The sequence below is a fragment of the Camelus bactrianus genome, chromosome 3, assembly GCF_048773025.1.
Source record: "Camelus bactrianus isolate YW-2024 breed Bactrian camel chromosome 3, ASM4877302v1, whole genome shotgun sequence".
In the NCBI taxonomy this organism is placed as follows: Eukaryota; Metazoa; Chordata; class Mammalia; order Artiodactyla; family Camelidae; genus Camelus; species Camelus bactrianus.
Window position 1 is genome coordinate 114,447,906 of NC_133541.1, and position 13,194 is coordinate 114,461,099.

At 43.2% G+C, this 13,194-nt stretch overlaps 1 protein-coding gene across 8 annotated transcripts in view; it reads right to left on the reverse strand.

Annotated features, from left to right (window-relative positions):
* EBF1 (EBF transcription factor 1) overlaps positions 1 to 13,194 on the reverse strand; it is a 379,633-nt gene that overhangs the window by 36,646 nt on the left and 329,793 nt on the right. The window lies entirely within an intron of this gene.

Genomic DNA, 13,194 nt, shown 5'->3' on the forward strand with positions numbered 1-13,194 from the left:
AGGTGCATGACACAACACTGTAAAATGATTATAAATAAATAAAAAATGTTAAAAAAAATTCAAAGGTGCATGATAATTTCTCTGATTGCACTAACTAGAAAAAAAAATCAAATCAGTTACTGAGCGAGTGGAGCCATCTGATTAATACTCTTAAAAAAAAAAAAAAAAACCAAAAACCTGAAAACGGATTAATATAGCCCACTCACTGGAATATGATGCAGTCTTCAAAAGCAATGGTTTTGGGAAAAAAATATAGGAAAAACATATTTGCTGGCATATAATCCATTGCTACATCAAGAAGCAGATTACAAGAACATGTTACAAGGTGAACACTTTTTTTTAAATGAACATACTCAGAGAATAAAGAAAAGGTTTCTGTGTATAAACTAGAATACCAGTAGTTATTTCTAAGAAGTGGGTCTTAAAGTGCTTTTCCTCCTCTTTCTGCTGTGTGTTGTCTACATTTTCCACAATGAACATATATTACTTTTATAATCAGAGAAAAAGGTTAAAAGCAAGAGATTGTTGCCGAGATGGAATCTGACCTGCTTGTATAAAGTAATGACATAAGAAACTCTGCCTTAAAAGGGGGTCTGTATACCCTTTAATAACCTTGCCTAGGTTATTACAGACCATAAGAAAAATAAGTAGTGTACTTTTGGCCAGTTGTATAAATATGTGACTATTCATAAACTCTCTGAAAGTCAACAGAGAGGGTAACGGGGAGGAATCATAAAGAATGGTATATTTATTTTCGTCAGTGGGGGTAGTGGTACCTTAGGGACATACATCTACTCTGCAAGAATGTAATATAAAGTTAATCCTTCAACAAAGTGACCTCATTGTATTCAAGCACAGGGCTCAGGGGGCACCAGAAGGAATGGGACCAGTCCGTTTTTTCCCTCTAAAACTTGGGACAATTCCGAGAATCCAGCAGAGAAAGAAAAAGAAATTAATTGGGCATAATTAATCACAAATAAAGAAGTATGAGCATCTTAGGTTGTAAAAAAGAAAAAAAAAAATGAAGCTGTGAACTGCAAATGGAATGCAGTGATGGGAGCCCCTCATGGCACCCTGCTTCCAAACACCTAGTCCACACTCTCTGAACAGGGTTCGAGAGGGTGTAATCCTAAACCAGTTAGGGATGGTAACGGAATAAGGGAGGCTCAGAGGTTTAGAAAAATCCATAATCCCAAAGAAGGACATCCCCAATTTTTAAATCATCATAATAAAACGGGACCGACGTGGCATTTAAAAATTCCACGAGATAATAAAACTGTCCACTGATATAATAATCATTTCTAGTGCCTCCCATGTGTCCCGATGACACTGGTAGGAATCAACGGTTTTGTGCCACAGCACCATAAGCCCTTAAAAATAAACTTTCTGAAAGGTGTACACAGCCTAAACCCAAAGACAGATGAATCACTGTAGTGGAAACCAGCTCCCACTTTTGCAGCCAGGCATGCCTGCTCAGCAATCCATTCTCTCGCCTCCCTGATGGTCAGATGGTGGGTCACCACCTCTGCTCCTCTTTCTGACACTAGGATCACACCACGCTCCGCAGGGACTTCAAGAGTGATCAGGCTACAGGGGAGCCACAAACACATGAAGTCAAGATGCCTTCCACCATCCTGTTCAAACCTAGAGGTAGGTACGGACTATTAGCAGAGTGAGCCCAGGAGGACCTCGGGGAGCAGTGCACACAGACCGCAGTAAGTCTGAAATACAAAAGGCGAGATTAAATGCTGCTGTGCGGAGAGCAAGGTTGCAGGGCAGATGGATCTGGTTGAGATTTCAGAAGGGTCGTCTCACAGCTCTGACGGGAGGCAGGGAATGGGTGTTGATAAGAAAAATAGGATATATGCACGGGGCTGCCCTCAGCTGGATCAGAGTCATTACTTTTCAAAAAGGAAGCGTTAATTAAATAGTTTTTAAAAAATCAAACCACTTCATCTGGCTTTGTGTGGAGTCTGCTTGTAAATGGCTTGGGGTTCCCTTCCAATCGCACCATCTCAGACTCCCCCTGAAGGAAACCAGCAACTTTCCAGGCAGAACCAGTCTATGCAGAGCACTCCCCCTTTGGGCTTCGACCGAGGTGCTGGTCAAGACAGAGCAGCTCTGGTTATAGAAAGCTCTTTTCAGGGTCCAAATGTTTACGCAGCATGAAATGCTATATGTAAAGAAAACTGAGAGGAACACAACTAGGTATTTCTGGGCTCCTAATAAGGACAAGATGACAAAATGCATTTAAAACGCCTGGTAATGAGTAAATCCTAACCAAATATATGTGTGGATTGTGGCCTTTCCATGCCTTAGTTGGCTTTTTTCTTTAATCCACTTCACAAACACATCAAATAAAGTTCTCTTTAAGGGGATTTACTTCCAAATTAAAATCATGTAGTCAAGACAAATGCATTGTCAGTTAAGAAAACTGATTTAACTTCTAGGATACTTATTCCTGGGAACAATGGCAGGGAAAGGCTGGGTTCCCCACTCCTCCGGGGAGGCGCGCTTTGGGTGCTGTTCCAACGTCAGCGCGCAGAGTCCCCCCGCTTTTTATAGCTCAGCGGCGCACCGCGCTGCTTTACCCTATTTCTGGGGTTTTAATTTCCTTTTTTTAATGGCTGTGTGACATGAAGTCATTTTGACTGGGAATAAAAAGAAATGCAGATATTAGAAAGGTAATATTTATATTCTATTGCCATTTAATGTCCAAACAAATATCTAGACTCTACGCCAAGTAATAAATAAAGCCTCAGAGCAGAGGCAATGATAAACCCAGCACCTGGGTCTCCAAGCTTCCCTGGTGACTACTCTACGTTTGAACTAAAGGAATAACAGCAGAGCATTTCCCTTCGAGGCAGATCCATTCTGGGCACGAGAGTTATTACATACGCGTGAGGCAGAGTCTTTCTGTGCCATAATGGCCCCATTTCTCCCTCAGTCACTAAATTAACAACCAGAGGTAAACAATAAAACAGCAAGTTATCTTCACGAACCTATCTTTAAGACTTGACTTTAAAGACAGAAACCGCAAAACCAACCAGAAATCTAAACAAGGGCCAGAAATACGGTTCATGAAGGGACTTGCTGCATTGCCAGCCATTTGGGCGTTTCATTACTGGCCTAGCTGTGGAGCGCACAAGCGGTATGCTGGGGCATCCCTCCGTGGAAGGGATGCGCTCCCCCAAAAACCTAACCCCAGATCCCTCGCAAGCAGGGCCCTTGCTTTCTGCGGGAAGTGCTTTCACAGCCTGGCGTCCTGCCTGGGAGCCGGCGAGGTTCAGGAGTGCTTCGGGAAGAGGCTCACTGAGCTGCAGAGAGCTGTAACCGAACCAGAAGGGTGTCAGGATGAAGGCAACATGGGCAGAATTCACCAGCATAGGAGCCAAGGGAACATTTCCAGACTGGCTTTGATCATGCTCTGCCTTCTTATTTGTAGTCTCCAAACCTCCTGATGTGGAGCAACAACTCTGAGGTTCAAAAAATCAAGCAAAGGAAGCAATATTTCTCTCCACCGAGGGCACCCTCAGAGGTGTCGTGGGCCTGTGTGGCTGAGTACTCATTACCGAGACTGGAGCCAGAGCTTGCAAGGTAAAGACGGAAGAGAGAAAGGGGCCTGCAAGGTGGATCGGAGCCCGGGATGAAGACACGCGGGGGCTCTGGGAGAAAGAGATGGAAGGCCCTGAGGCCTGTCACTTGGAAGGCAAAGGACTTGCGGATGTTTGGAAATGAAGAACTCTTCCAGAAGCAAAAAGCAATCAGGGGCAGGAAGAAAGAATTAAGAGTGACTTGCTTTTGTTTTTCAGAATGGAAATTGCTTTACTGTGTTTCTAAATCTAGAAGGAACGTATCCTTATTGCACAAAAAGCACAAAAGAAACACAAAAAGGGAAAAAAAAACCTCGCAATACCCCCACTCGTATATAACCGCTATTTATATTTCAGGCATTTTTACAATACTATTTTCTATACATATAGATAATATACATATTTATATCCACCTCATCCTTTTTAATGGTTGTAGCATATTGTATTATATGAGTGGCCATAACTTAGGCAACAACTCCCCTGTTAATGGGGATATATTTTCCCCCCAAATTTTAACTGCTTAAGAAGTACTATAATGAACAACACTCAGGAGAAATTCTTGGATAAAAGAATATGTACATTTCAAGCCTTTTGATACATGTATTTCCTAACTGCCCTTCATAAAATTTATACCAATTCACAGTTCGATGGGTTACTTTTAAAGGCATCTGCAAAAGAAAACTAATTTTGAAGATTTTTGCCTCCAGAACTCAATTATTCTCTAAGTTATAAGTTCCTCTGAAAGTTCTTAATAGAAGTGAGCGATCACAATGATTACTTGTAGAAGGGTCATTTCGCAGACACCCTGAGGTCTGTAAGACCCTTTTCCCAGCAATACCAAAGCGCTCTAGACATTAGCTCATTGATTCCTTCCTATGCCCTTGACATAAATGTCAAAAGTTATTACTCTCAATTCGAAAGTGAGAAACTGAGGCACAGAAAGAATTGGCTGCATAAATCAGAACACAAGCCTCAGTGCTTTACTTATAGGCCAGGACGACTGTTTTAATACTGATAAATCTCAGTTCACGGCACAATGACAAGTCCAGCTACCCAGCCAATTGCATGGTTCCGCTCTTCCTGTAAAAATACCTGTGAAACAGAGATCCAGCCCCAGGCGAAATCCTGACTTCAGACTCCTGACTTCATACAGGTGAGGAAGTTGCTCGGCCTGATTTATTTACTTAAAGCTCATCATGGCAACAAGCACAAAGCTCTTGGGGTGGGGACCACCCTGCTGTTTTAAACTTGCCCCACAAATGACCAGGAAACCGTGCCTTCTGTCTCATCGAGTTCTCCTTGTAGATCTGAGCTGGGCTCTCAAAAGTCGATTTGTCTTTTGGGAAAAAGAGACGCCTAGTGCTGTCGAGATACATGAACCCAACTTACTTCATACCAAGACCTGCTGGTATTTGCTAGAAGGTCCTTAGTGAGAAGTCACTGGCAGAAGTGGAGCATCTCTTAAGCAGACCCCCTTCTTGTCTGAGGGTTACACTCCATCCAAACCAGGAAGTAGGTGGATGTACAATAATTAGGGAGACGCAACTGCTCTCTAATTGCAATAAAGCTGATGAGAAAAGTCTCCCGTCTTTTGCATACCATGTGCTCTGAGCAGCGTGGCCTTCTAGGAGCCTTCATTTAGATTTCCAAATTTGATGCAAGTTTAAAGCTAAAATCAAATCCCGCAAGCAAACAGAAGCTTGAAGTTCTCCATGATTTTATTTTTTTAATTTGATCATTTATGATTTGGTTTCAAAGCCGGATTTGCTCAATTGAACAAGAAAAAGATGACTGTCTCAATGCAACGGATGATGGTGTTTTAAGAATCAGGGGCCAACACACGATGTCTGTCTTTTGTAATGTTTAAAGGTAAATCCATACTTTTCTTCCCTCCTGGCATATCTCCTGATATAACAAGAGTAATATTCCTTCTCTAATTGTTCTCCAGATTTCTTCCCAAAGAGTTTTGACAATAACCGTTATCAAGGGGGTAAAATCACCGGGCCTGTCTGATAAACATGTTTTCCTGCATGCCCACCCCAGCGAGTGCTCGACACTGTACTTTTATCATCCGGTGTGTGTTCAGAATGAGCTTAGAACAGCAATTGCCGGGAATAGGCAGGCGATAAACCGCATTGATTTAACACATCTTGTTTTCAATCATGCTTGGATTTTCTGAGCACGCATTTTTCCTGTACTCCGGCTTGTAGCTTTTATCTGACGAGCTGATCCCTTTTCACTGGAAAATGAAAAGGTCGCACAATAAGACACGGTTTACTGGAACTTGAACACGCACCAGGGAAAGTATTTTAGATAAATACTGTCAGACATAGTGGAGCTGAATTTCAACAACACAATTGTTGAACAACAATGCTTATTACTCTCCCAGAACAAGCTACCAGCAACTTACGGCTCTCAGCAGGGAGCAGCACCGAGTCGGGCTCCGAAGCTCAGAAACCCTTCTCCGAGCCGCGCGCTAACCAAGCACAGGGTTCCGGGCCCAGGGCCTGCTTGTGACTGTTAATGTCACAGTTTTATGAGACAACTCGGAAAACTGCTCCCACTGTTCACAGAGTTGCTTCCTCGAAACCAGGTTTCAGAAGGGTTGGATAATGAAGTTACAGCAGAGCTCTGCAGATAGACTGGGAAGGGGTGGAAAAAAATCCCAAGAAAAGTGACATAAAAAGGGACTCCAAATAATCCATTAGTTCCACTAAAAAGACAGGAAAGTACTTGTAACTGAGAGATAGTAGAGGATCAAGTGCTTATGTGGTTATATTTTAATGGACTCAGAGAGAACATATAACAAGTATGCTATGGAGAGAGCTAACAATGGCCTTGCAGATAAGACTAGACATTGTTCTCGGCCTCAACTCCAACCTAAACAGCATGTGATATAAAATAAATGAAGTCAGCCTTCTTCGCTATTGACCCAACCTAAGTGATTATTATCACTGCACATCATTAGCCTACGACTCAGCCAGAAAGTCTTCTCTGCCTGACTAAGTCTGGAACCCTTCCCTTTCAGCCTGAGCACACATCCTGATTGTATCTTTATTCATTGTCTACCCCAGAGCTTCTTGAACTTTCCTCTGTTCACAGTACCTCGGGTGCCTCAGTCATCTTTTCACAGTGCCCTCCGGCCAAGAGAAATGCCCAACAATTCTGTTTACTTAACTGTGTAGGTCCAAACCACTTACTTTTTATACCCTAACAACTTAATATTTGTATCCTTAATATTTACATCCTAACAATTTAGTAGCCATATGAAAAATAATACAAAGAAATGAAAGAAAGAAATAATACTTTTATTTCATTCTAAAATAATCACAAAACATACTAATGGGATGTGTGCTCCTGTTGAGCACTGAACAACTTCTCAGACCTTGAAATAAGATTGGACACTGTCTTGTAACAAGCTATCATGAAAAAGAATCTGAAAATATTTGTGTGTATGTGTATGTATATATGTGTGTGTGTGTACAATTGAATCGCTTTGCTGTATACATGAAACTAACATTGTAAATCAACTACAATTAAAAAAAATGATTGGACATCGATGCCTTCTTTTTTAGTCCATGTTGATATTCACAGGACACGTCCTTGGATCACAGCACCTGCTGAAAACTCAGCCTTGCAGAGCTGTGACACAATCAAAAGGAATGCAGTGCAATCTACTGTTGAGCTATGAACTACCCCGAACCAGCAGTTTACGTGGCACCTGACAGATTTAAAGTATCACTTGTGTCTCTCAAACTGAAAATAATCCACGGCACCCCTGTACGTTTGCAGGGACACCTGGGTGCATAAGTTTAGGAAGCATGGGTCTAGTCAGAAGCGGAGAAGCAATTAAATGCTGAGATGTTACACGGATCCATTGCATTCATTCATTGTGTCTTTTCTTCTAATAATTATTGATGCAAGAACAGCGTCAGCTTAAGTCCTTCCTAAGGATGTACTAGGTGCCAATCCACTTTACATGGATTAACCTATCTGATCTTTACCACAATCATAAAGGGAAGTACTACTGTTACTCCCATTACACAGAGGAAGAAACTGAGGCTCAGAGGAGTTAAATATTGCTCCCAACCACCGAGCTACTGAGTGAAAGGCTAGAGAGTCAGGCCCAGGCAGTCGGGCTCCCAAGCCTGGCTCTTAACCTCTTTGCTGGAACAGCCCAGTCAGGACAACCAAGAGGCCTCCAGACTAGGTCTCCAAAAACCATGACCCACGATACTCTTCCAGTGCTTTTCTTGCTCCCAGTATACCCCTCGCTGTGCAATCTGTTCTAATCCTTTTCTTTATCCCAACTTATGTCCTACTCCAGACCTCATTCGACTTCCATTTTTCTAACAGCACAATTCTTCCTTTCATTCCAACCCTTTCAGAGTAAGACAAAGCTGGATTATCATCCAGCCTGTATCACTGACCAGCTAGTGCCTTTTGGAAAAGTCGCATTCTTTACGTCTTCCTAATATGCACAGTGAAGATGTGATGTGATACTGTTTGTACAGTGCTTTGCACACAGCACTCAGCAGGCAGTTGCTATGACTAATAATAGAATACCTGCCGTGTGCTGGAAATAGGGGCAGATGTGGGGAGTACGGGATAAATTAGACATATTTACATATTCCTCACTCCTGAGACACTCCAGAGTCTAGAGGGTCAGAAAGACACAAACGGGATTCTACAGCAATGTGACAAACACACAGGAGGAAACATCATTACAGGAGACATCAGGTACGTTTCAGGTACGTTTCACTTGCCCTTGGGGTTCAGCCTTTCCTCCCCTGCTCACACTAATTTGATATTATAGTTCAAAGGATTCCACTGCCTCTGATTCTCAAATACTACTCTGAAATAGAGCCCTATCTGGAGTAGGACACAGTTGTTTTAAAACAATATAAATCTTGTGACAAAATGGGAGCAAAACAAGGTGGGAGATAATTAATTAAAATGGGATTTTTTTTCCCCAGACTTGGTATGCTTTACATTGCTTTATTAATTCAGTACGATGGGATGCTTCCTATATAGAAGTTTGTGCGCTTAAGAAGATGAAAAAGAGAGAGAGAGAGAAATACAACATAGGTCCAGCTTCCTATGCATCTCCAGCTGGAGAGAATTCCATCTGAAAACCTTCTAGACACTATGATGTACCCCAGGAGTTTATAATCCCAGGAAGATTATAACCAGCCACTCAAGAAGATACAAAACTAGCATTACTAAGGCACAAACAGTACATTGCATAGAAGAAGGAAATAATTATCTGTATGGGAGTCAGGGAAACATTTACCAAAGAGGTCATCTCTGACCTGGATATATTTCTAGTAAGAAGGGTGGGGAAAGAATTTGAGGCAAAAGAAGCAGCAAAAACAAAGGCACAGAGATCTGGGGATGATGTGTTCAAATACAGTTAGACTTCCCAGTTTGGGGAGAGCATGGCTTACGTATTGGGAGTAGGGTGCTGAAGAGTGACTATGAGTAACAGTATTGGCCTTGAGTGCTTTGCTGAGAAATGTATCTGCTAGGTGACAAGGGGCTCTTAAAGGTGTTCCAGAGCATAGGAGTGACACAATCAGATCTGTATTTCAAAGACATAACCATAGGAGTCCAATAAAAGATGGATTTTAAAGTCAGAACGATCACAATAATCCAAATGGGAAATGAGAGACCAGCTAATAATGAAGCGATCAAGGTAGATTTCAGAGATATTTCAGACTGGGATTTACATGACCTCAGTAACGTGGTAGATGTGAGGGATCAGAAAAAATAAAGATGACTCTGACATTTCTTATTTGCCTGACTAGATGAATAGGGTGCCCATTTAGCAGCATAAAGAATGCAAGAAGAATACGATTTATGGGAGGAGGAAACCACACATTCAACTTCAGACGTGCTGAATTGAAGAGACCAATAGGATACCCACATGAAAATGTATCGGCGACAGTTGGAAATAAAGGACTGAGATTCCGGAAGAAGATCGAAGACGCAGTTAATTTTATGGATGAAGTTAAGAGAGAGGTAAGAGCTGAAACCACTGATGTGAAAAGAGAACCAAGATTCAGGGACAAAAAGAACAAAGGCAGGTGAAAAAAAAAATAGAAACAATATCAGGAGGGAATAATGTCACTGAAATCAAACGAGGAGCTTAAAATTGTCCACACCATCTAGTGCCGCTGGGTGATCAGCCAGGAGCGGTCTGGGGAGGAGCTATCAAAGCAGACCAAGACGAAGACTCCTGAATGCTTTAACCCAGAGGCTCTGGCTTCCTTCTGTCTCACTCAGGAACCCCCAATACAAAGGTCTGAACCCATCGAGTAAGTAAGGGATGATGGCAGACCTGTTTGCCCAGCTGACCCTTAGCTGATCACAAGAAAGGAGAGCCCACGCGGTCCCCCACTGGAGTCTCCTGAGTCCTAAGGGAAGGTGCACAACTCCAGGTGCCCTGAGACAAAAACCATGATGCCAAGCGCACCTTTAGATTTGGTTGATTTCTGGGAGCAGAGGAGGAGGGGTGAGGATGTTGGGATTTTCCACGGCTCTTGAGTTTTTCTGCTCCCAGTCTTGACGCCTGTCTTTTAAGAAGTGGATGGAGCCAGGCTGACCTCTCAGAGCACCCCAGTGCTCCAGATTTAGACTTGGCAGCCATGGAGGACTGGGGCTCCTTGCCACAAAATACTGACAAAACACATGTGTATATGTAACCAGAATTTAATCTTCTCCTTTGGATGCTGGTGGTCTTCATACTGGTCCCTGATGACTTACAATCAATAGATGTTTGGCTAAGCAATTCACTTGTTTTGGAGTAACGGTTATCGTGCGGGCAATGGGTATGCGGCCACTTCCGCAATAACCCCGCATCTCCGGGCGGAGCGAATATTACAATCATGCATTTGTTGCTGTTAGCCCATGAGATGCTGGAAACCAATTTTGAAAAGCGAGTAATAAAGCACCACATAAAAAATAATGGTGTAATTACTTCTTGGTCAGGTTAAACCTACTGTGATGATAAAAACCAAAGGGAGCAGCAGGCAGTATAAGCGGGTTTGCTGTAAATCTGACCCTGGTTCTGACCTTCAGCAAGAAAAAGGCTTGAACCCGCCCACCTAAGCCAGGTGCACAGAAGGGTATTTGTGCCGCGTATCTTTACTAAGTCTCTGTTTAAAGGCACTTTAATGAATGTATCCCAGGGACTCCTATGTCAACTCTGAAGAGCTAAAGACAATACCCCAGTCTCTAAATTACTGACCCAGAAGCTTGCAGATTTCCGTTTGAATTCAGACCCTAAAGGAAGAGGATTTAGAAACTGCATCAGAGAGCAGTCACCCTGCTGGTATAACTTGTTCTCTAAATGTAGAGAAGCAGCAAAGGACGGGGGTCTACTTGGAACACGGACCACACTGCCCAGGAGGTGAAGGAAATGCTGGGCACTGCTGTTGATCTGTGAGCAAACGCTCTGAGAACCCACTGATGTAAACAGAGGACGCAAACCGGCCTCCACTGGTCAGGCTGTGCGCTTTCACATCTCATCCCAACTGCCTGAGAGGCTTCCCCGATCCACATGAAACACCGTGGGGGGAGGCAGGGCGGGGGGCGTGGGAGAGCGCCTCAGCCAAAGGTGTGACGAGAACTTCTAAGGACGGTGGCACAGTTCATGTTGTAGGATATCACGATTGTTTTGACTTGCTGCATTCGGTTACTTCCAGACCTTGGGAAGAGATTTAGTTAGTGTCCTTGTTTAGTCTCTTCTAACAGTTGCAAATAGTTCTAAGGTCCGTGCGTCTCGGACAGACTTTCGGACAGGACGCTGTTGGAGAACACCGTCAGTCCACTGGTGCAGCAACAGCAGACTAATTTTTACCAATCAAAGTGGCTTCTGTAGGGTAAATTCTCAATGACAGCAACTTGCATGGAAATGCACACTGATGTTGGTTAGAAATGGATACAAACCAGAGTGCAGGGCAAACTGACTATTTACGGGTGGACAGGATGCAAGATTAAATTCAGAGACTAAGTCATCATGAGTTCAGAGGCATCCTTAAAAGGAGACTTGGTCGCCACACCGACCACTGCTAACAACACAATTTTCCCAAGTGGGCAGAGGCCCACACCAGGCACACCCGCCTTGGCAGCCCTCAGAAATGCCACCATGTGTTTCAAGGAGACACCATGCCTGCTTTGACTCCCCGGACCCTCCTCTTCCTTCAGACTGGAAATCGAGACTGAAATTCTCCAAACTGAAGCTTCCAATTCTGTCTAAATTGATGGGTGCGATGGAGTGGCTTAAAATGAATAATAGATGAGAACATGGGAAAAGAAGCCACCTTCCTTCCGTGTTCTCTCTCTGCAATCCGCCTGTCCCACTGAAGGCTGGTGAACTCAGAGGAAATGAAAATACATGCTTAACGCCATCTGTGGAATTCACGTTGCCTGAGGCCGCTGTGTCAGATACTGTTGCTAGGTTTCTCAGAGGGTGGGACGCATCTGCAGGGGCAGAGGCCAGGCCTGATACACTGCTGACCTATTCCCAGATGGAAAATGTTCACGATTCTCTTGGGACAATAGGTGCTGTGACCCTTTAAGAACAAAATCAAACATACTGGATTGCATTTTTCAAAAGCTACCAAAATAATTTTTAGGGAAGAATACATTCTCCTAAGTCCCCTTTCTAAGTCTGGAATTAACAACTTGGCCTCGATGTAACCAGGTAGAGGGGCAAAAGCACACCCATTCAATCAACTTCAAAATTTTATTGCTGCTAAGGTCCTTCCTCTTATAGCAGACAGAACCAAGCTTGGAGACCCTACGTGATCAGCGCAAGATCAAACGGATACTTAACAGTTGAATCAGAACGGAAGCTACAATGTTGGTAATCTACAACAGGTCCCCACGTCAGTCCTCCATGTAAGCTTGATTTCAAATGAAAAGGATCATTTACTGAGAAGTGGTTCTGGGCATTTTAATTTTGCTAGTTTCTTCTTTTTCCTTCAACAGCCCAAAAGGTAGGTATTCCTGTTTCACAGGAATGAGCAAACTGAGGCACTGAGTCTGAGGGTGGGAAATAAAAAGGAATGTGATTTAATTGTACCTTTGGAAAAAAGACATCGAACCTGCCCTTCGGACAAACATTCTTCATTAAAAGATCCATCTCCTCTAACTGCTGGCCATTTCGAAGCCAGACAGCCCTGCCATTTTATAAAATGAACGCTAACTGCAAGGAAGACCAGAGAAGGCTCCCAGGATCTTGAAAGTATCATGGAGCATGTCTACGAAGTGTCCACATTTTTTTTTAAACCATTGCCAATTTCTCTTGAAGTCTGTTTCACAGAAGCCCCTGGGATTAACAACAACGTGCTCTGACTTGACCTAAATTCTTGTAATGGAAACGTGATCGTAACTGCAGCCCACAGGAACTGATGCGGAGTTAGAATGCACCAGGGGATGTGCTCAGCACTACCTTATATATCATTAATTCTTAGCCAGCCCTCTGAAGTCTGTTCTGTTAGCATCACCATTTTTTGTTTGTTTGTTTTTACAGATAGGGGAAGATCCTGAAGATGACCGAGATGTGACAGATCCTGCCCAAGTTTTAGGGCAGTGA